Source organism: Gambusia affinis, linkage group LG12 (genome assembly GCF_019740435.1).
Source record: "Gambusia affinis linkage group LG12, SWU_Gaff_1.0, whole genome shotgun sequence".
Taxonomy (NCBI): Eukaryota; Metazoa; Chordata; class Actinopteri; order Cyprinodontiformes; family Poeciliidae; genus Gambusia; species Gambusia affinis.
Window position 1 is genome coordinate 11813917 of NC_057879.1, and position 19950 is coordinate 11833866.

The 19950-nt window shown below is 40.0% G+C and overlaps 1 protein-coding gene and 1 long non-coding RNA gene across 4 annotated transcripts in view; both read left to right on the forward strand.

The window, feature by feature from the left end:
- Positions 1-1367: 1367 nt before the first annotated feature.
- On the forward strand, positions 1368-2244 carry LOC122840995. Its single transcript, XR_006372323.1, has 3 exons — positions 1368-1670; positions 1809-1884; positions 2136-2244. It is a non-coding gene; the product is annotated as an uncharacterized LOC122840995 (long non-coding RNA).
- A 7205-nt stretch (positions 2245-9449) lies between these two features.
- Positions 9450-19950, forward strand: part of LOC122840996 (neurocan core protein-like) — a 44262-nt gene continuing 33761 nt past the window's right edge. Inside the window, exons 1-2 of one of the 3 annotated variants that reach the window (XM_044133862.1) lie at positions 9461-9602; positions 9690-9831. The gene's annotated coding sequence lies outside the window, so the exon portion shown is untranslated. Of the gene's footprint in view, positions 9832-19950 lie in introns of all 3 variants that reach the window. The other 2 variants (XM_044133863.1, XM_044133861.1) reach the window with 2 other exon arrangements.

Genomic DNA, 19950 nt, shown 5'->3' on the forward strand with positions numbered 1-19950 from the left:
ATTAATAAAACTGAAAAATGTATAAGTTAAAATATGATTTAATAATATTTATGTAAAAGGAATAGTTCAAGGTTGGAATAAGGGGTGATATACATTTTTTTATGTGACATTTTCCTTTATTTGTAACAAAAGGTAATTAAATTAGAGGTTTGATTTTTCTTAAATTTTCAGTAAAATTGTGCCACTGCAACATATTTACTGCAACAACACAGAAGTCATGTAATTATCGGTGAACTCTCTCTTGATCTAACGTTTCAAATTTCAAACAAATCACAAAATATTTCATTGATATATGGTGGCTTGTAGCTGTGGAAAATAAAACGCTTGTACAGGAGATTGGTTTTGTTAAAAGCAATGTAAAAAATCCCAAAACAATCAATAATAGAGTTGCAGCAAAGCATTGCAGGGAAGAACGAGAGACAAGAGAGGAAATTGGATTTAAAAGAATATAGTGGCTTGGAATAAAGCAGAGCAGAACAGAACAGTTTGTTCTGATAATTGGGAAAAATAAAATTTCAGTGGGAGAACAGATGATTATGTTAGTAAGATATTTCTGAGAATATAATATGTTAATCTTTTATAATGGAGAAATTTATCAACAGCAAAGTAACATGACAAAAAGTAAGAAAAACTTAACTTCTATTTCAGCACAGGAGATGAGAAATGATAAAATTGAAGACTGGATGTATCTGTGTGTTTTTCTGTGAATGCATCTGAAAACCTTGACAGCAGAGGTTCCTTTATAGAGCAGATTTTTTTCTTTCTTTTTTTACTTTCTGTGCTGTAATGAAGGCTGGATGAAAGAAAGCAGAGGATGAGGAGCAGGATGAAGGCTGACTGTGACACGGACCACAGACGCTGCACAGCAGACCTCGTTAGAGACACACACTCACACAAGTTCCAGTCATACGTTCACGCCCCAATCAGAACGGGCTCATGTGAGAGCTTTCACACACACACACACACACACACACACACACACACACACACCCACACACACACACACACACACACACACACACACACACACCCACACACTCACACGCAAACAGCTGCTCCGCCACACATGACCTGAATTTTAACTGCCAAGGTAAACGAATGCTTACTTTAACACAGGGGTGGGCACTCCTGGTCCTGGAGGGCCGGTGTCCTGCAACTCTTAGGTGTCTCCCTGGTCCAACAAACCTGAATGAACAGCTGAATCACCTCCCAAGTGCAGTCAGGTTCTCCAGAGTCCTGCTAATGACCTCATTATTTGACTCAGGTGTGTTGAATTAGAGATACATCTAAAAGTCTAAAAGTTGCAGGACACCAGTCCTCCAGGATCAGGAGTGCCCACCCCTGCTTTAACATATTAACAAACTTATATTTACTTTTATTTTTTTTTTTGGGCGGGGGAATGTGTGCATGTGTCTCTGTAGCTAGAAGTGTCACATGAGAGTGAGCAGATTTACAAACTGGTTTTAAAGTCCGCAGGATGGAATATTTGACAAACCGTAATTAAACCCAAACTAAACACTCAGAACATTTGAAGAAAAGAGAGCAAGAAGGAAATAAATAAAAAAAGAAAGAAAGACAGAAAGAAAGAAAGGAAAAACTCATAGAAATGCAAAACCAAAAATAGCATCAGTGTGCCTCAGAAGAGTGGAGCTCCAGCGTGTGATATCACTGTGAGACGAATCTATTTCGGATTTGGAGTTTGTAGCGTCTTTTGTTCTCTCCTCCTCCTTATCTCTGCTCCCTTGCTTGCTTCCACTCTGCTTTGTGATGTTTTTTTTTGTTTTTTTAATTTCTCACTTCTTTCCCAGGTAGCCAGGACCTCCTCATTATTTGGATCCAAGCTGAAACTGAGACACATTTAGTGTCATGGCCTAAAACAGAACGGTAGCAACACAACATCTTACTTGAAGTAGCTTTTCTTAAAATTTAGTTTTGTGGAAATTATTAATGTTTCTGGCAAGTGACTCACTTTACTCTTGAGAGCATTTTATGTTGATAACCATGCGTAAACTCCTTGGGCAGGTATGAATTTCAGATGAGATGTTCTCATAAATCGTATTCATGAAAACACTTTTTTCCCCTTTTAAATTAAAATGTCATCTTTGATCTGAATGTCTTCCTTCATCTTTCCCCAGCTGCCCACTGACTCAGGTCAGCGAAGGCTACGATAGCTGAAACGTCTCCATGACAACTGAATAAACTGTATCTACCCATGAAGTCGAAAATACTGTGTTTAAAATGAATAAACGTCAATGTCTGATAAAATTATACAGCTCAATTTATTTTATTTAAAAAAAATCAGAAGTGTTGTGAGATATCTTTGGCGATTTGACAGTCGTCACCTCAGAAGCCACGGATTGGCTGATTGCATGGATTTTGTGGCTGAAATGCAAGAACGGCTAAAGGTTACGCTGAGACCGGCTGCGGTGCCCCCGTTCTGCGAAGATGGATCTTTACCAGACAGAGTAATGACCAGAGGCAGCAGCAGAAAAACATGAACTTAAGCAACAGAATCACATTTCAAAAGCAACACGGCCCACATGTTGAGTCAAAGCTGTGATGTTTCCTCTACAGAGAGCAGGAGCAGCAGCAGGCTGTGATGCATCATCACTCATCTGCAGAGATGAAACATCACCTTTTCCACTTCTTGTCACATAACAAGCTTCATGTTGTGCTGTATTCCATTGGGATTTTATTAGGTAGACCAAGATGATCCAGTTCATGATTGTGAAACAGAAGAGAATGACAAGGTCTTTAAAACAGCATCGTAAAGACACAAGGAAGGCTGAACACTGACCGCGACATGACAAATCTGACAGGAAAGATTGCCCTTTTTGGAAGGGGAAGTCTTTATTAATGTTTCTGGTATTAATGAAGATTAATGCCAGAAACATTAATCTTCTGGATAACAGGCAGCTCAGCCGCATTGAAATGGTTCATATCAAAGCAAGTCAGCGTGTGTTTTTGTCCAAAACCCAACTGTGAACTGAAGTTTGCTTATATTTTCTATTCAACCTGACTGAAATTAAGATATTTGGCCAGAAAGAATGAACAAAAAAAAAAAAAACATCAATGTGTATTAAAGATTTCCAGCAAAATATTTCAGTAGAGGTAAATTCAAAATGTAGCAATATGTTCCAGATTTCTATTCATTAAAAAAAAGAAAGAGAAAAAGAGCGAGAGGAAATAACGTATCATTTATCCTTCATCTGAAATACATTAAAGTTTGTTGTGGAAATCTGACAAGAATGTGAAACGGTTCAAGAGTTATTTATACTTTTGCAGTATTCTTTAAACCATTCAGCAGATTTACGGTGTGGTCTGATAGATCCACAGTGATTGACAGGGAGCGCCAAAGTAAGCTGCTGTCTCAGAAACAGATGCATCCAAAAGGAACAGGCGAAACAGGCGAGCCTTAATCCCTGAAACCACCACAAGAAAAGGAGGCGCGAGCAACGAGAATCCAGTGAACATGTGGCCTGACTGTATAAAAAATGTAGAAATGTAGATTGCGCCGTGCCAACCACGTCTCTGTGACTTCCTCCATGGCTGCCGCCATGCAAATGGGGCTCTGCTTTGGCTTGGAAATGTTTCAGCGCTGTGGCTAACACCAAACCTGCCCCATCAGCAAACTTAATAGCAGACTTTATAAAATCCAGTGCAGGGGACCTCTCTCTCCACCGGGAGATATCCTGTTTCCTCTCGTTTTATGTGGCTCTTTTGATCTTTCTACATTAACCCCATACCCTGTAAATAACAAGTCAACTGCGGAGCTTGAACACACCACATCAACCAGTGCAGAAAAAAGCTGCAGAGAGCCTCGTTATGTGCTCTCCTGAATCCTTTGGTGAGTGGCACATGCTCCACCAACAGAATCACTTTGCTCCCTGTAAGAACTTGGAAGAGCTTCCCAGAAATAGTTCTTGTGTCGCCTTTTAGATTTTGCCCTCGATAGGTTTTCTGTGAAGGGACAGCAGCTTTGTATCAGAGGAGCGACTGGCAGTGTTTATCTGTGTGCTGCTGAGGTGCATGACATTTCCAAAAGTCACAACTAACATCAAGCCTGAGTGAAACCAGCTCACATAAGTAAATAAGCAAGCAAGTACGTAAGTAAGCAAGTAAGTGTATATTTGCATAGTGCTTTTCACACAAAAGAAAAATACAAAGTGCTTTACAAGAATGTGTTGTGCGTCTGTGAGCTACAAGTTGCATACTGTGTAATTCAATATATAATCTCACAGCAGATCTAAATGTTAGCTCTCGGCCGATGCAGGAAACTGTAAATAACATTAATGTAATTCGGTGTATTCTGTCCCAACAGCATCTCCTGTGCTGCAGCTATAAGGCCACAGAGCAAACAGGAAGCAGCACGGTGCAAACATTTTTTTACTCTATAGTTGTTTGTTCCTGTGTGCAGATGATGATGGGCTGTTTCGTGTGCTCATAGCTCCAGGGAGCGGCTCCCTGAAGTCTTTGCTGTTAGACTCTTAGAGCAGAGTTTAGTGCTCCTGTTAATCTTTCTCCTTCTGCCTCAGTCTATTTCTGAGGCAATCTAAGATTCAGCAGGAGGTTTACGAGCCCTCTTTCCTCTTTCCTCCCCCCCTTACCCCCTGTCTCTTTTTCCCTGACACTTCCAGAGCACTGATAAGCCGTGTCGACTAAATCCTGTCTGTGCCTGTGTTGCCTTGTAAAATATGCTGTAAAAGTATTCAAACCCCACGTGTTCGCTACACATCATGTCTCATTATGTTGAAGAACTTTAATCTGTTTTATTGGGATTCTCAGACTAGCACAAACAAAATGTCCTGTGGAAGGAAGGTAGCACACAGTTTTCAAAGATTTTTCTCCCCTTACAAATAAAGATGTGAAAGACTCGATACTTTTGCTACATCACAGCTGAAAAACCTTTGGGGAATGATTCTACCGCATCTGGAAGCAGATTTCTTTTCCCAGGTGAAAAAAAGCTTGATGCTGGCACAGTCATGTTTCTACGACTGGAACCTGATAGTTTTCTCACAATGGCTCCTCCTGCTTTTCTTCATGAAGCCCCCAAAAGGTACACAGACATGAGGTTTTGGGTTTGTTCTGTAATCTTTCCATTTTTGAATGACAAGGAGAACAAGGACTAGGCCTGTCACAATAAATCAATTAATCGTATGATAGAAGAAACTCAATAATTTTCATCTGCTTGGTTTATCGTTTGTCTCTTTTTTCTCTCTTTTTACCAAAAACTGAATGATAAAAGCCTTCAATCTGGTGTTTTGGTCTCAACTATCCATTTTTTTGAAAGCTAATGTAGTTTACAGGGACTTCATAATTTACTTTGTTTGTTGTTTCTGTTGTTTTCTTTATTTATGTGGGATCTTTCAAATGTCTTCCAGTGCCAGTGTTTAAATGTTAATTAGAATTTAAAGTTTATTGATCTTTGAGAATGTGTGCTTGCATTTTTATGCCATTGTTACTATTACATCACTTGAAAATGTTCTCAAAACAACAACATTATCGTTTATCACAATCAGTTCTGGGACAATTTATCGTCCAGCAGGATGTGCTATCATGACAGGCCGAACAACGATGCTATAAAATTCTCCAACACTTTCTTCCTGAGCTGTCTGCTGTGTTTCTTCCTCTTCACGATGCTGTTTGGTAATTAATGTCCTGTAACAAACCTCTGGTGCCTCCAGAGAAAACTCGTATCTATACAGATATTAACTTACACATAGAGCACATATGTCAGAGTCAAGGCCCGCGGGCCACATCCGGCCCGCGAGAAGATTTTCTACGGCCCCTGGGATGATATTAGAACCGGCCCGCAGCAAGCCGGCACCCCGTCTGAAAAAATGCGAGATGCACCCCCTGTTCGATCCTCCACAGCGCGCACCCCCCGTTCGATCCTCTGGCAACGCGCCCCCCGTTCGATCCTCACAACGCGCATCCCCCGTTCGATCCTCACAGCGCACCCCCGTTCGATCCTCACAACGCGCGCACCCCCCCCCGGTCCGCTGCACTAGACCAAATGCGTCATTTAAAAAAATCTCAATGAACATTCGATCAGTCCGGCCCTCGGCTTGTAGCTAAATTTTTTATTTGGCCCTCCGTCCATTTGACTTTGACACCCCTGACATAGAGAGACTCTGTTTACTAATTCTATGACGGCAACTGGTTGCACTATATTTCCTTTGAGGGTCTCATAGTAGAGGGGGCTGAACATCACACCTTACACTTACATTTGTAGCATAATTATAAAACATTGTATCATACTTTTAAATAGCTCTTCACTTATGTGTGTCGGTCTGCAACATAAAAGTCAAATTAGACATTTCGAAGGTTTGCAGCTGTAAATTTGACAAAATGTGGAAAAGTTCAGCCTGCAAGAATTATTTTTTGTATTCAAATGATTAAAAGTATTTCTTTTTCTTGTGTTTCCCTTTAAGCAAAACCTGCTCAGGGACTCAAACTAAGCCAAAAGATGCAACTTGATATGAGAAAAAAATCAATTATTATTTATTTATTTATTTATTTTTGTTGCAAATAATAGATTGTGTTTTTAATTTTTTTGAGGCATTTATATTCTGCTCAGTCATCACGAGGCAAAGAACAACAGATATGAAAAGATGTTTCTATGGTCGAGCGACTTTGCCCTGAGGTTGCTGAAGCCGGCTGCGGCTCGCCGGCGTGCGCAATCATTTGGTGCTGCACGCTTTCTGTTACACATCTGACAACAAAGAGGCAACCAAATTGACGATTATCCACACGTCATATTCATCTTGAGCTTTTATTCAGCGTACAAAGGAAAATTAAGACAATGCTTATATCATTTTACCTCAGCGAGCTCTGAGCTGTAAGTCTACACTGTTTGGTAAGAGAAATCAATACTTGTTATATGAAACTCCTACATGCTTCAGATGCTGCTGCCTTGGTCTCAGTTCCACCAGATCAATTTCCAGCTGAATTATAACGACTGTCTCCGTTTGATCTCATTTATCGTCCAGTCAATGCTGAATAACAGATAATTTCCATGAACAATTAGAAAAACCTACATATATTACCCAAACACCACCAGATCAGCCTTTAGGGAGATCTTAAGCTGCAGACCAACACGAGTGGCACATAACTTTTATACACAGTTTACATGTTTTTAGTGAAAGTCTAAAAAATCTGGTGTGAATTTGTATTCACCCCGTCTTACTCTGATGCTCCTAAATAAAATCTGGTTCAACTATTTGGTATGAATTCAGATGTTCTGTGAAGACATCGTGTGTTTCTCTAAGTATCCAAATGATTCCCAAAGACACCAGACATGCCAGAAATAAAGCTGTGGAGAAGTGAAGATTTTGCAGCATGAATAAGAAGTGATGTTCACCGACATCATGTATAAGCATGATGCGCGGCACACCGTGGCCACTAAGTGTTTTGCTCCTAACACTTAACTGTAAACCTTGTTTGGTTGTGAATCACTTTTATATTATTTAAAACATCTTGCAGCTCACCATCTTGTGAAGCTTTCAGTCCTTTTAGGTTGTTCAGATCTGTCTTTACATTCTTGTTTGGAGTTTTTATTTTTTTTTTGAAAGCTTTGTTGGGTTAGTTAGTTTTATTGAGCAGAAGTCTAGAGTGAGCTATTTTAAGCGAGCGTTTAAGCAGTAACTTCATTGGAAGATATTCTTTTTGTGAGGATTAATTACTCTCTGTGGCGGGTCCTGATATGAGCGACATGGGCAACCACCCAGGGCAGCATCTTGTAGGGGACAACATGAAACCCCCCCTCCCCCCGCATCCCTCCAGGGATGTCAATGTTATGATAGTGTCTAGTCCATCCCCCATCACCACCAACAACCTTGAACCTCAAGTAATCAAGTAAACCATCTGAAAGCAACGTTTTTAATTAGGAAAAATAGGAAGACTGAGATCTTTCACCACTCACATGCTAACATAGATAAACCACTTCAAACTTCATCACAAAGGTATGTGGTATTAAATGTAATACCGCTTTCATTGCACACAGTCGAAGCTACACAAATGCAAGTACTTACCATTTATTGAATAAGGTAAGTTAATACACCCACAAGATCAGTTATTGTTGATGTCATAGCACAGAGTAATAGCATTTAACGGAATTAACAACCGAGCATCACGATGAGGAACAGAGGATTAGGGTTAACCCGATACTAGCAAGGTATACCTAATAAAGTGGATGGTAAGTGTATAGTGATGATGTTGGTGCTATAAAGAAAAATACAGAAAAAGAGCAATTTTATAGTGACTGTTTTCCAGCTGAAAGTCAGTCAGGTTTCTGCCAAGTTTGAAATTCACCTTCCCACAAGACAACAAGCCCACGCAAACAGACAGAACTGCTATGAATCAGGAAGGAATGAAGAAGCATTTCTTCACACAGACAATAAAATATATCTGAACCAGGAACTTCCCTCGGCTTGCACCGCTTAAATGAAAAACCACTTCATATGATTTCTCTTAATAGTGTCCATAAACTTTTATTGGGCATGTTCTAAAAATATCAAGAGGAGAGAAACTGTCATTTTAGACTGATCATTCAATAAGAAAAGGAGCAGAAGGTCAGCAGAGTCAAAATCAGATTAAAATGACCAATAGCTTCTTATTAACATCTAACAGAAGAATTTCTTTTCCCTGCAAAGCACAGACACGTCACATAAGTCAATGAAAAATATTTTTGCGATTGCTGATTATTAAGAATCTGTTCCAAAACCAACTCCTGTCTCAGTCTCACAGGGGAAAGATGCATTATTTAAAGCCATTTGGAAAAACTGCAGACCTGATGAATAACAAAGAGGAGTGCACTTCTGCACTTCTCCCTCACTTTATCACCGACAGAAATCAGTGTTGGAGGCTCAACCTGTGGTCAGGCAGCCTTACAGTGAGTCCTCAGCGTTAAGATGAATGATGCTGCTGGTTGCATGAGGCTCCACGAACACAGCTGGAGCTCTGAGATTTGTGTAGATTTGGAGATGCATCCGTGACAGATGTGTTACACTTAAATCTGCTCAGCGTTATTGAAAACAGTTACTTCTGCACACTGTAGCTGGAAAAAAAAAGAAAAGAAAAGATGCATCGTGATGGTTGGTTTCTGTCTTATTAACGAAGGAGACTGGCAGAAACATGAGATTAGCTGTGTCACTTAGTGGATGTGTATAAAAATTATATGAAGAAGAGACATCAGTGGGGTTCAGGGGATGGTCACTGTAATCTCGTGGGGGGTAAATTCTACTTTCTTTGCTCAGAGACTAGATCAGCGTTTGGGGTTTATGTAGGAATCGGATTATGGTCTCATAAAGTCCACCCCCACTCTCTCTCCCTCTACATCACCTCTTGGAAAGGGGGCGCTGCGTCTGGCTGCCCCCGCTTGCCTCTTTGTTCAGCCCGATTCTGCCTCTCTCCCTACCGGTGCGGAGGGGGACGGACGGCGCACCTCTCTCTCTTTCTCTCTCTTCCTCTCTCCACCTCTTTCTCTCTCTCTCTGGCTCTCTCTTCTCTGTATCTGATCTAGCAGATAACAGCGTCTACTGGGGATGACCGGCGCGTATCTTCTCAGCAAGGAAAAAATTACGACGAGAAAAGAGTGAAAAGTGTGTGTGCGTACATATGTGTGTGTGGCGGGGAGAAAATTCCCGGAGCGCCTAGTGCACACACTCAGCTCGGGTTTTTTTCTGCAGCTGCAAAGTGCTGTGCCTAATTCGTCGGTTTGTGCAGCCGCTCGGGGCTTTTGGTTAGAGCACCTGCTCCGAGGCGCAAAGCTTCCTCCTGACATTCCTGAGGATTGCACCAGCAAGACGCATCTTTTCTCTCACACATACGGTAAGAATCTGGGAATCAGTATTCACCTTCCGCATGCTTTGTGAAATCAAGTCATTTGGTCAGTGTGTCATTGCTCAAGCCTCCAAGTGACCGGAGGCGCCTGCCTCTCTCTCGTCATGCGCTTTCAGAGCATTTTATTTTATTTATTTATTTTAAAAGTGGTTTGACATTCTTAGATAGCTGTGTGTGGAAAAACACTCTTCTGAAGCAAGTTGAGTTGAAACAAAAACTACAAATTTCAACGAATTTTAAAAAGAAGTATTTTTTCCACATGTGGAACAATCAACATCGCGCAATCACGGCATGAGCTTCCCACGCGCCCACAAATCGCACAGTTTGGATGTCTTCAATTATTCAGAACTAAAAGCTTTTAATATTGGACTATATTTATGACCTATGTAGCTCCATGCATTAATCATCGGCCCAGCCAGTTACCTTGTTAGCGCGTCCTTACTTAGCTCTCTCTCAAGAGAGCAATAACCCATCTACATTTCGTCTTCGGTGACAAGGGGAATCTAAAGTGGTGATTTCTGCTGGTTTATGCTGTAAAAGCAGATTTGAACACTTGAACAGGTTTTCCTCTCAGGGCGACACCAGAAAGTTTTTTTCTTTTCTTTTCTTTTTTCTTTCTTTTCTTTTTTTTTTCTTTTTTTTTTTTGAGTGGCCAGAGGGTGGTGGTCACTAATAATGTTGAGGTTTGCTTTTAAAGTTGGCTTTTTTGGGCAGTTGTAGGGGAAAGGAGAGGGTTATATAAGCACCAGATTAAAAATATAATTGATCTGTCAGTTGTGCAGTGAACAGGTTTTCTGTTGCTTTTAGGCATGTACCTTCAGCAGGGAGCTGACATCTTGAGTAGCAGAATATCAATTTCAATTTCTCAGTTTCAGTAGCTTGGAGGGTGGCAGAAGGAGAGACTTGCTCAAGGCACCATTCAGGCGAAAACTGCCAGGGGGCAACCAATCGGATTTCAACAAAAAGTTCTAATTTGATTGGCTAAAGACTGATTTTAATGAATTACTAGAGGGTAAAATTGTTTAATAAAGTATTCCTGCCAATGTTTTAGATATCTTCCTGCTCCAACACACCTGATTCAAATTACTGAATTACTTCCTCAGCATGTCGTCAGGTTGGGCAGGATTCTTTTTTTTAACCTATGAAACATACAAGCTCTGAAGTTGCACCCTCAGCCCCCCCTCGTTGACAGATTACGGTTTGTGCACATGAGATGGCAATGTGAAGCCAGATATAAATAAAAATTAAAGAAAACAAAGAAGGAGTATGCACAGTTTACATTTTTTTTTAAAGTACAAATCCAAAAAGTGTGGTGTGAATTTGTATTCGCCCACTTTACTCTGATACTGCAAAATGAAATTTACTGGGAAAGGAAGTAAGAGAGTTTTCTTTCAAATGAAAGTTCTTGCAGAGAACAGGAAGATTTAAATGTTTCAAAAGAGGACAAAAGAATGTCATATGCATCTTTAAATGAATAAAGACATGATAGAAGTTATATCAACTTATGTTCCTAAAATTATTTTTTCATATAATGCTGTCTATCCAGGCAGTGGGGACATCAAATATGTAAGGAGGGGCACTAGGCACTCCTGAGCCCCTCTTTTTTTGTGCCCCTGAGTTTCCTGAATCTGTAGTAGTTTAAATCAACAGGCAACGTCTTGCAGAGGAAGTACCAACATCAGACGTACCATCGAGCCACCCTCAGAGCTAACACTTGCGCCACTCACTCTGGATGATTATAAACCACCTCATGTCTCCCCAAACCAACTTTTTATTAGTTCTGAATAATCGTGAAATGCAGGGACGCCACATAAAGCGAGCAAACAACGGGGAAAAAAAGATTGATTCTGTGGTGCCGAGAGGACATTCATCCCTCCTCATTGATGAGAGCCCCTCTGTAAACAAACCCCGGCATGTACAAATCACTAGCGGAGGGGAAGAACACACCGGGTCACCTTGACAAATGAGCTGTATTGTCTGTGAATATGAGAGACCTCCCGTCGGCCAATAAAAGCCAATTCTGTTTCCATTTACCACTTCAGTCTGGAGAAGTCCAAGTGTTGTCTTCCTCCTGCTGCCCCTGTTAGCACGCCCACCGCTGGCTGTGTGTCAGCGACACAAAGAGGGACAAGGTTAACAAGGAAGTGGTACATTGGAGAGGAGCTGGAGCTCAGGCGATATGTATGCATGTGAGGGGGTGACACAGGGACGGGGAGGTGGAGCCTCTGGGATGACACCACATCCAGGAATAAGGCAAGGAAGGGCCAAGATGCATCTTCTTCCTGTCCACGTGTGTTAATGAGAGCGTATTGCAATTAGAGAATTAGCTTCGATGGAACCTGGCCTGGGTGCAGCAGTTTGCATGTGTGATCAACTAAGTTTGCAGATGAGTGCATGGGAGCAGATGCATCAGAGAGCACAGTTAAAAAGGAGGAAGAAAGCTCAGGTTCTAAAATAGAGTACCTGCTTATTCCAGCCGTGCGTCATGTTGCTGCTCACTTTGCATCTTTTCACCCTCGGTTTACTGCATCATGTCTGACTCTGCAATGCCTGGGGTCAGTTTGGAGCAGTGAGTGGAACGTGGAAGAGGTTCGTCAAATAATTTGAGACACTGCAGAGCTGTTAATCATTTATCACGAGGAACTTAAATGACTGCTTTCGATCATTTTTTAAGCAGACGGGAAGAGATTTACTTTTATTTGTTGTCCAATTTGCTGATTGGTTTTAAAAATAAACATATTCAGTTTTTTCTCTGGAAAAGCTAGAGATGTTCACTGAAATTGTGCTGTTTATTCTGCCTAAACTCATAACGGCTGCAGGTAATAAATTCAAATCTTTATACTAATTGAGCACATAAAACATTCAACATCTCTATGTGTTTTGGAGCATTCAACTCAGCTTTTAAAAAGGCTGATTGTGAATTATTTTGTAAATTAAAAGGAAATATATGAACATGCTTTCATTCTCAAAGATAACTTATAACACCATCTAATATTGATTTTCTCGATAAAATTAAAGGGGATTGGCTTTTGTTATAAAGGACCTGCATTCTTCGTAAACCATTGTTGACAGTTGTTTACCCTTGTGCACATTTTCGATTCTTTCTTAGTTTGAATTAAAGGATTTCAAAGATTGTTTGGAAACCATGCCATTAAAAGTCTTGTAAAGTCTGAACAACAAATGCTTCAAGGTAGCTGATAAAATTACAAAACAAGGAACGAAGTATGACGTATTGAGTCGATCACAAGGAATTTTCATTTTATAAATAAATGCAAAAGGAAGTGATGTGTTTTGATGTGTGCCTTCATGATGGCCCCTAGAGCATCAGATCTCATAAATATGTTAAATTTGTTTGGTTTTGAAAATGTTGAAATGACCCAAAGTCATTTTCGAAAGTGTTCAGAAACAGATTGTTGTGAACTATTGTTGTCCAATGAACTGGAAACCTTCCAGGTTAATAAATCAAACACCTTTTTACAGGAAAATGTGTGCATCTCTGTAACAGCGGTGATTTACTCACTGTTCTGGTTAATGACCTGCGCTCTGGAGCGATGCTATGACAACCAATCATTTTACACACTATGGCAACACAGAGGAGATAACTTTGAACTGTTCAGCATTGAAGCAAAGCATACGTCTGAGTCAAGTTTAAAGTCTTTGTTACGTCTTTGTAAGTGGGTGTGGCAAGGCAGAGGAATAGAGGACTCAAGTTTGTTCACAACTCCACACAGTGGCATATTATCATTAATCCTTTAATACAGTCCAAGGTCAGTTCACAAAAATCTAATCCACGCAGAGTTATCCAAGAAACAGTAGGTCCAAAACACAAACTGGGTCAAAATCACTGGAAGACAGAATTAGGATTATGACTGCAACACATGATACGAGGGACAGAGATGAGCTGACAAGGGCAAGCTGCATAGGGTGAGGTATAAACAGAGAGAAAAAGCATTTTTACTATTTTATATGCAGATGTACCAAGGTGGGGCCAGAGGAGTGAAAAGCACAATTATAAATTTGCCCACTAGGCCATAGAGACATACTATATTGGACCCTTGGTATTCATGGGCGCTAGGGACCAGCTGTGCTCACAAATAGCTAAAATCCAAAAAGGATCCCTCTAAAAACAATTTTAACTACTTATTTTAACAGCTCAAACAACAAATGCATCCAAATATGCATGAATACGCACAGTGGAAACCATCTACTGTTTTACTGTCTTCCTCATCTCCAGCCAATCGGGAAAACAAATGCCGCTCCTGGATTGGCTGCTCTGTTAAAACCAACCATTAATATGTCAAGCAGCATTACATAATTCAGCTTCCCAAGCAACGTTACCTTTGAATATTTTAGATATGCTCTATGAAAAAACAAATCCATGAACAGATCGGTTTTGCAGAATTCCACAGAAAAATCTGTGAATAGGTGAATCCTGAACGCACAATAGGTGGAGGTATTTTTTTAAAAATAAATATAACTAAGACAGGATAGCAGATGTCTTTATAAGCTATACATGTACTCATTTGTTTACTTTTACTGTATGAAATTTTTAAAAGACATCAGTGGCTCATTATCCTGCCAGTCTCCAGCTGACACATGACAACAGCATGTAAGCAATAAAACTGATGTCGTAATATCCTGAGGTTGTCCAAGACTAACAGTGGCTCCTGTTTGACTAACCCTGGTAAAAACTTTCTGAAAACACTGCTGTAAACAACTGAGCGCGTAGAGATTATTTAATGTAAACTGGAGAATTCATTGAGCTGACTCAGTATTTGAAATAATTAATTGTTTTCCAAGTAAAAAAATAAATAAATAACCAAAGGAAATAAAAGTAGTCTTTTGTTGTTTATTAAAAAAACTAGAAAGTTTTACAAAGTAGAACATGAATGAGAAGATTATTCAGCTGTCTTAAAGGTTGTATTTTCTCTACAAGCCTAAAGTAGTACTCAGCTATAGTTTGATATTCTCTCTGGTAAGGAGGTGCTCACACTAATATGTCACTTATGTGACTATAGCTTCAATTCCTGCCCTAATACAGTGGTAATAGCTAATAGAATGAGGCTATATAAATGCAAATGAGCACCAGCTCTCACTTACAGCGGCCAGCTTCTGATCAAAATGAGCTTAATCTCTGAGCAAACCACATGCTCAATGCAATATAAGCATGCCACCTTTAAGGAGAATTTATTTCATTTGGTGCCCACTAGTACCCACATTTGGTGCACCGATTTAGTTTTCACCGCAGAGCCGACTGAGAGCCAGACCGAACTGACGTGGGAATTTTATCATCTGTTTTTAGTTTGTGCTTTGCTCACCGTAATATGCTTTAAACTAGCAATACCTTTCCAGTCACTGGAGCCAAAAGGATCCCTGGTTCAGCACTGGACAGCTCCCAAATATTACATTCCTGTGATCAAGCTGCTAAACATTGTGAAACAGGGGAATAAGTGATCAGTTGGTGTGTTGTAGCTGCAGGATGGGGACTTAGTCTCACATTCTGCCTCGCTCTAATGCGGAGGAGTGAGTCCCTCGTTCAGAGTGGCCTCAAGCCAAAACCCACTGGGGATTGGACGCACCGATCCATCAGTCAACTTCAGTCTTAAGACGGGGAGGGGCCAAAGCAGGCCACCAGGCCAATCATTAGAAGCATAGATGAGGCCACATCTGAACACACAAAGACCGAATTCCCCCCTTTTGTCTTTGGACCTGGCTGCGGCTCTCCTTGAAGGTTTGGGAGAAGAAAAATGTTTGGCTTCACAGTTGGATAAGAAAAGAGTTCCTCTAGGCTGCATCAAATCAGCCTCTGCAACACGGGGATTAGGAAAATGACTCACCTTCTGCACGCTCAGCAGCCGCCGCCTCTATGTTTTTTAATGTCATCCGATTTGAAGCAACTCCTTTCAGCAGGTTTTAGCTGTTATTGTTGAGTGCTGATGTATGGAGGAGCAGATGCTCCATCTTCTGGAGATAAACACTTGAAGGGCAGAGCTTTCTTTTTCTTTGCATTCGTCATTTGTATTCTGGCAGAGTTAGACTGTCATTAAGGATGTGGAGCTCTTGGACGATGTCCCACCATCCTGTACACATTTGTCCCCATCGTTCTGTTTTATTTTACTGATGCGCTGTTTTCTTTTAGGGGCAGAAATGTGAGCTCCCTTTTGCCCCCAGAGTTAATGTATTCAGTGATAGCTGCGCTTCTTTCACCTGAGCCCCCATTGACATTGTTTCCTCAGGTCTCTAACCTTTGACCCCCACCCCAGCTGAATTAGCTACTTTAAATACATTTTCTGTGCTTAAATTGGCACAAAAACAGCAGAAATTCATTTAGAAGCAAACTTTATAAGTGCATTAGTTCATGTATTCACACTCAGGTTTGTCCAGTTGCAGCAGCGAGTGAAAATAAATCCAATTGAACTTTGCTTTGAAAAGTTGCAGTAGAGGCATTTTTTTGTCATTTGGGAATGGAGTACCAAAAACAAACACCAACACGTTTCACTGACCAAAGACAAGTTTTCAAACTGATTAATGATCTGTAGTGGTGTACAATTATTCAAATGTAATTTTAGTGCTAAACAATTATATAAATAGGATATAAACAGACATATTATTGATTCAGAAAAGTGGAAATTCTTGTGAATCTACAATGAAAAGCACAACAATCTGTAATGTGAGGTTTCTCTCTCTTTTTTTTATTTATTTTTTTTTTACAGTGAAAGAACGGTAATGGTTCCTGCAGTTTCCAGTCCGCCTGTGGGATGTGATACACTATTTTTCACTTACTCAATTAAAATTTTAACCAAATGATTAGATTCTTTGAAGTAGGAAAAAGATCACAAAGAAATTAGGAAAAAAAATTATTTTATGTGAATTCTGTTTGAGGTTAAGGTTCATGATTTCAACATCGGCCATAAATAATCATAATTAAGCTTTTCATGAATTGATTAATTCATTCATTTATTCAAATGGACAACTCATGGCCTATAAATATGCCGTCCAGCTTGCAGCTTATTTGCAGACCCATTCCCTTGTTGGATTTTTCTGTTAAATTATTTTCTGAGACAAAGCCCAATTCTCTGTTGCCATCGTCAGACTGATATTGCCACCTACTTAAAAAGGTAGAGAGGAATTGATTTTCTTTAAACAATCATATTAGACCAACAAACCCACTGGCTGCTGTTCTGAAAGCCTCTAATTGTGCAGACAGGCTAATTAGAAGTCCTTTCGCTGGATTTGTTGAATCCAGAAAATGTCATTTTCCTTTGGATACAGTAGAGAGGGTCCTACATTGATAGGTACACTGGGAAATTTTCCTGACTCTAAAGACACAGTGTGTATATATCTATATCAACATTTAAATATCAGTGTATTTATCCCTTCTATGTTTTCACATATTTGTTTCCTATTGATGAAATGTCTACGGTTAAAAATTGTTTGAAGTTGCTTGGATTTATGCGCCGCAGAAACAAGCTCTGCTTAATTCCACGGAGACGGCTCTATCGCGCCCACTGCTTTCCACTTCCTTTGGAACTTATGTGACAATTTTCCGTTCTCACACATTTACAGGCACACATTTAAATAATGTGACACCAACGTTTCCTAACCAAATGTATTTGAATAAATCCCCCCCTCCACCTCTTTCTAATGACCATACAAAGAGTCTTTAATAGTCAAACTTGCACTCAAATGTGCCGGTGACAGGAAGAGGGTGAAAAATGAAGAGATGGAGGAAGAAGGTAAGGGGGTTGGATATTATCTGTTGCAAGTCTGCTGACTGTTGCTTCACATCAGTTTAGCAGCTATGCAGGATGGACCCAAACAGATGGCTAATGTGAGGACTATTGGTTTTACTCAGGTGTTGTTGTACATGCATATTTTACCCCTGAGTACCTACTGCATGTTTTCCAACTGAATATTTAGCAAACAACAGTTGAATTACTTTGGCGATTACACACAAATGAGGAAAATCTCCCCTAAATCTTTGTAGGCAGGTTAAAAATTGGTTTAAAAACAACTGTTTTTTCATCAGTGACTGGCGCTTTGTTGGTCCTTGCTTGTATTTTTGCAGAATCTATGGTGTTGTGGTGTGTATCTTAGCCTAGAACATGGTGGAGGCTGCATCATGCTGACCAGAGTAGATGGAGCTACATTCAGGAAAACCTTTTTGAGGCTGTGATCAGTTGAAACTGAGGAAAAAGTTGACCTTTCAACAGGATAATTACTAAATACACAGCCAAAGCTAGAATCCAATGGTTTGAGTAAAAACTAATTTGTGTGTTAGAATTGCCTAGTCAAAGTCCAGACTTAAATCCAACCTAGATTTACATATCACCTCAGATAAATTCTCGTTCTAGACTGAACTTGAGCTGTTACACAAAGACAACTAACCTTTACTCAGCCAGGTAAGCTGATTGAGAATTAGTTCTCATTTACAAAAACAACTCTGCAAATTGTAAAAGGAAATTCATATTTCAGAGTTACTCCTATTGAAACTGTCTTGTAGACCTTTAACCAAAAGAGTGATTAAAAGCAGCTGAAACGGTCATTGAACCAATGAATCTTTGGATGTAGTGGGATGAAGATACTTAGCATATGTTGCAGCTCCTCCCAAACTAAAATGAGAAATGTCCAGAGGAAGCTTGGATTTTTGATCTGACTGTATGGGTGGAGCGGTTGGGACAAATCCCCCCCAATATTTGCAACTTCAACGAAAAGTGGTTCAACAAGACAGACTTAATAAGGCTGCATACAGACACAGTATGACGCATCAAATCCCAATGAAATGCATAAAGATTTGCAGCTGTAATACGACAAAATGTGTAAAAGGTTTTTGCTTAGCTACAGCTTCTTTGTAGAAATTTGAGTCTAAATCAAGGTTGTGTCTGCAGTCGGTGCTGAAATTACATCTTTTACTCATTGGGCAAGAGATTTTCCCCCGTTATCTCTTCTTGAACCTTTCGGCTAAATAATCTTCAAAATGAAACAAAATTGCCTCCTTCTCCTGGTTTCACTGTTCATACATTAAACCAGAGTTTACGCTGGCCTGTCTGCAGCCCGTTGAACAACCCCTCATGTAAAATCTTAAGCTGGGAGGACTGGCATCTTGTCAGAGTTCTCCCTCGATCTGAACCCTGCATGAGTCATTAGCTGCTTTGAGAGTGATTAGTGGCCATGCTGGCATTCAGAACACAAAGACGAGCTGTGGATCTGTGTTCATGCAGTGGATATTTGATTCAGCTGCGTTCACCTTGTTCCTGCTTCTCGGTTTTCTTTTTTTGAAGTGGAACAAAACAGACTGTGGTTTATATGGTCTCTGGCTGGATTTTCCTCCGTATTCTTGGAACTTGTTGACAAAACGTGTTTCTATGAAAGCAAAAACACAAATTTCAGTCATTATGCATGAATTACCCGCTGCCTATTTTTTCCCCGAACAAAAAGCAAATTAATAAGACTCATGGAGCTTGTGCAGGTGCCTTTTCTGCGGAGCTTTCATCATGGCAGCGTTATTATTTTTAAAATGTTGATAAGATGACCTTCCTTTCAGTCGTCTTCCTTCATCCTTCTCCTCACACCACTTTGTCTGTCACTTATCTAGAGCTGCTATTCTGCTGCTCACTCTGCTGCTCTCTGGAGGTAATAGTTTTGTGAGATATGATTAAAGAAGAAGGAGAGGGAAGGAATTGCCTTCTCCTGTCAGGTCCCTACAGGGAGGAGGGATAAAAAAACTCTTTCCTGTAACTCTTGTGTCTGTTCCTGTTCTTCCGGCAGGTTTTAGCAGAACTTTTTAATAGTTGTTCAAATTAATTTTGGTCTTTAATGTTGTCATCATGCTTTTTACATGAAAGGATTAAAACCTCCTTTGAAAAACACAGCCCTTGCTTTTCTTTTTAAACTTCTTTCACCATTTCTCTTAAGGGAAAACAGAGTTCTGAGTCTCCATAATTTGTGTTCTGTCAAATCTGAAGCAAGAAGATGAAAAAAGATAGTTTAATAAAAAATTATATTCTGGTATTTTTAAACCTGAGATTCTTTTTTTAACAGATAAGATTATTAGGAGGAAAACATGTGCCTAGAATTGCTCTGGTGCAGAGAAAAATGCTCTAAATG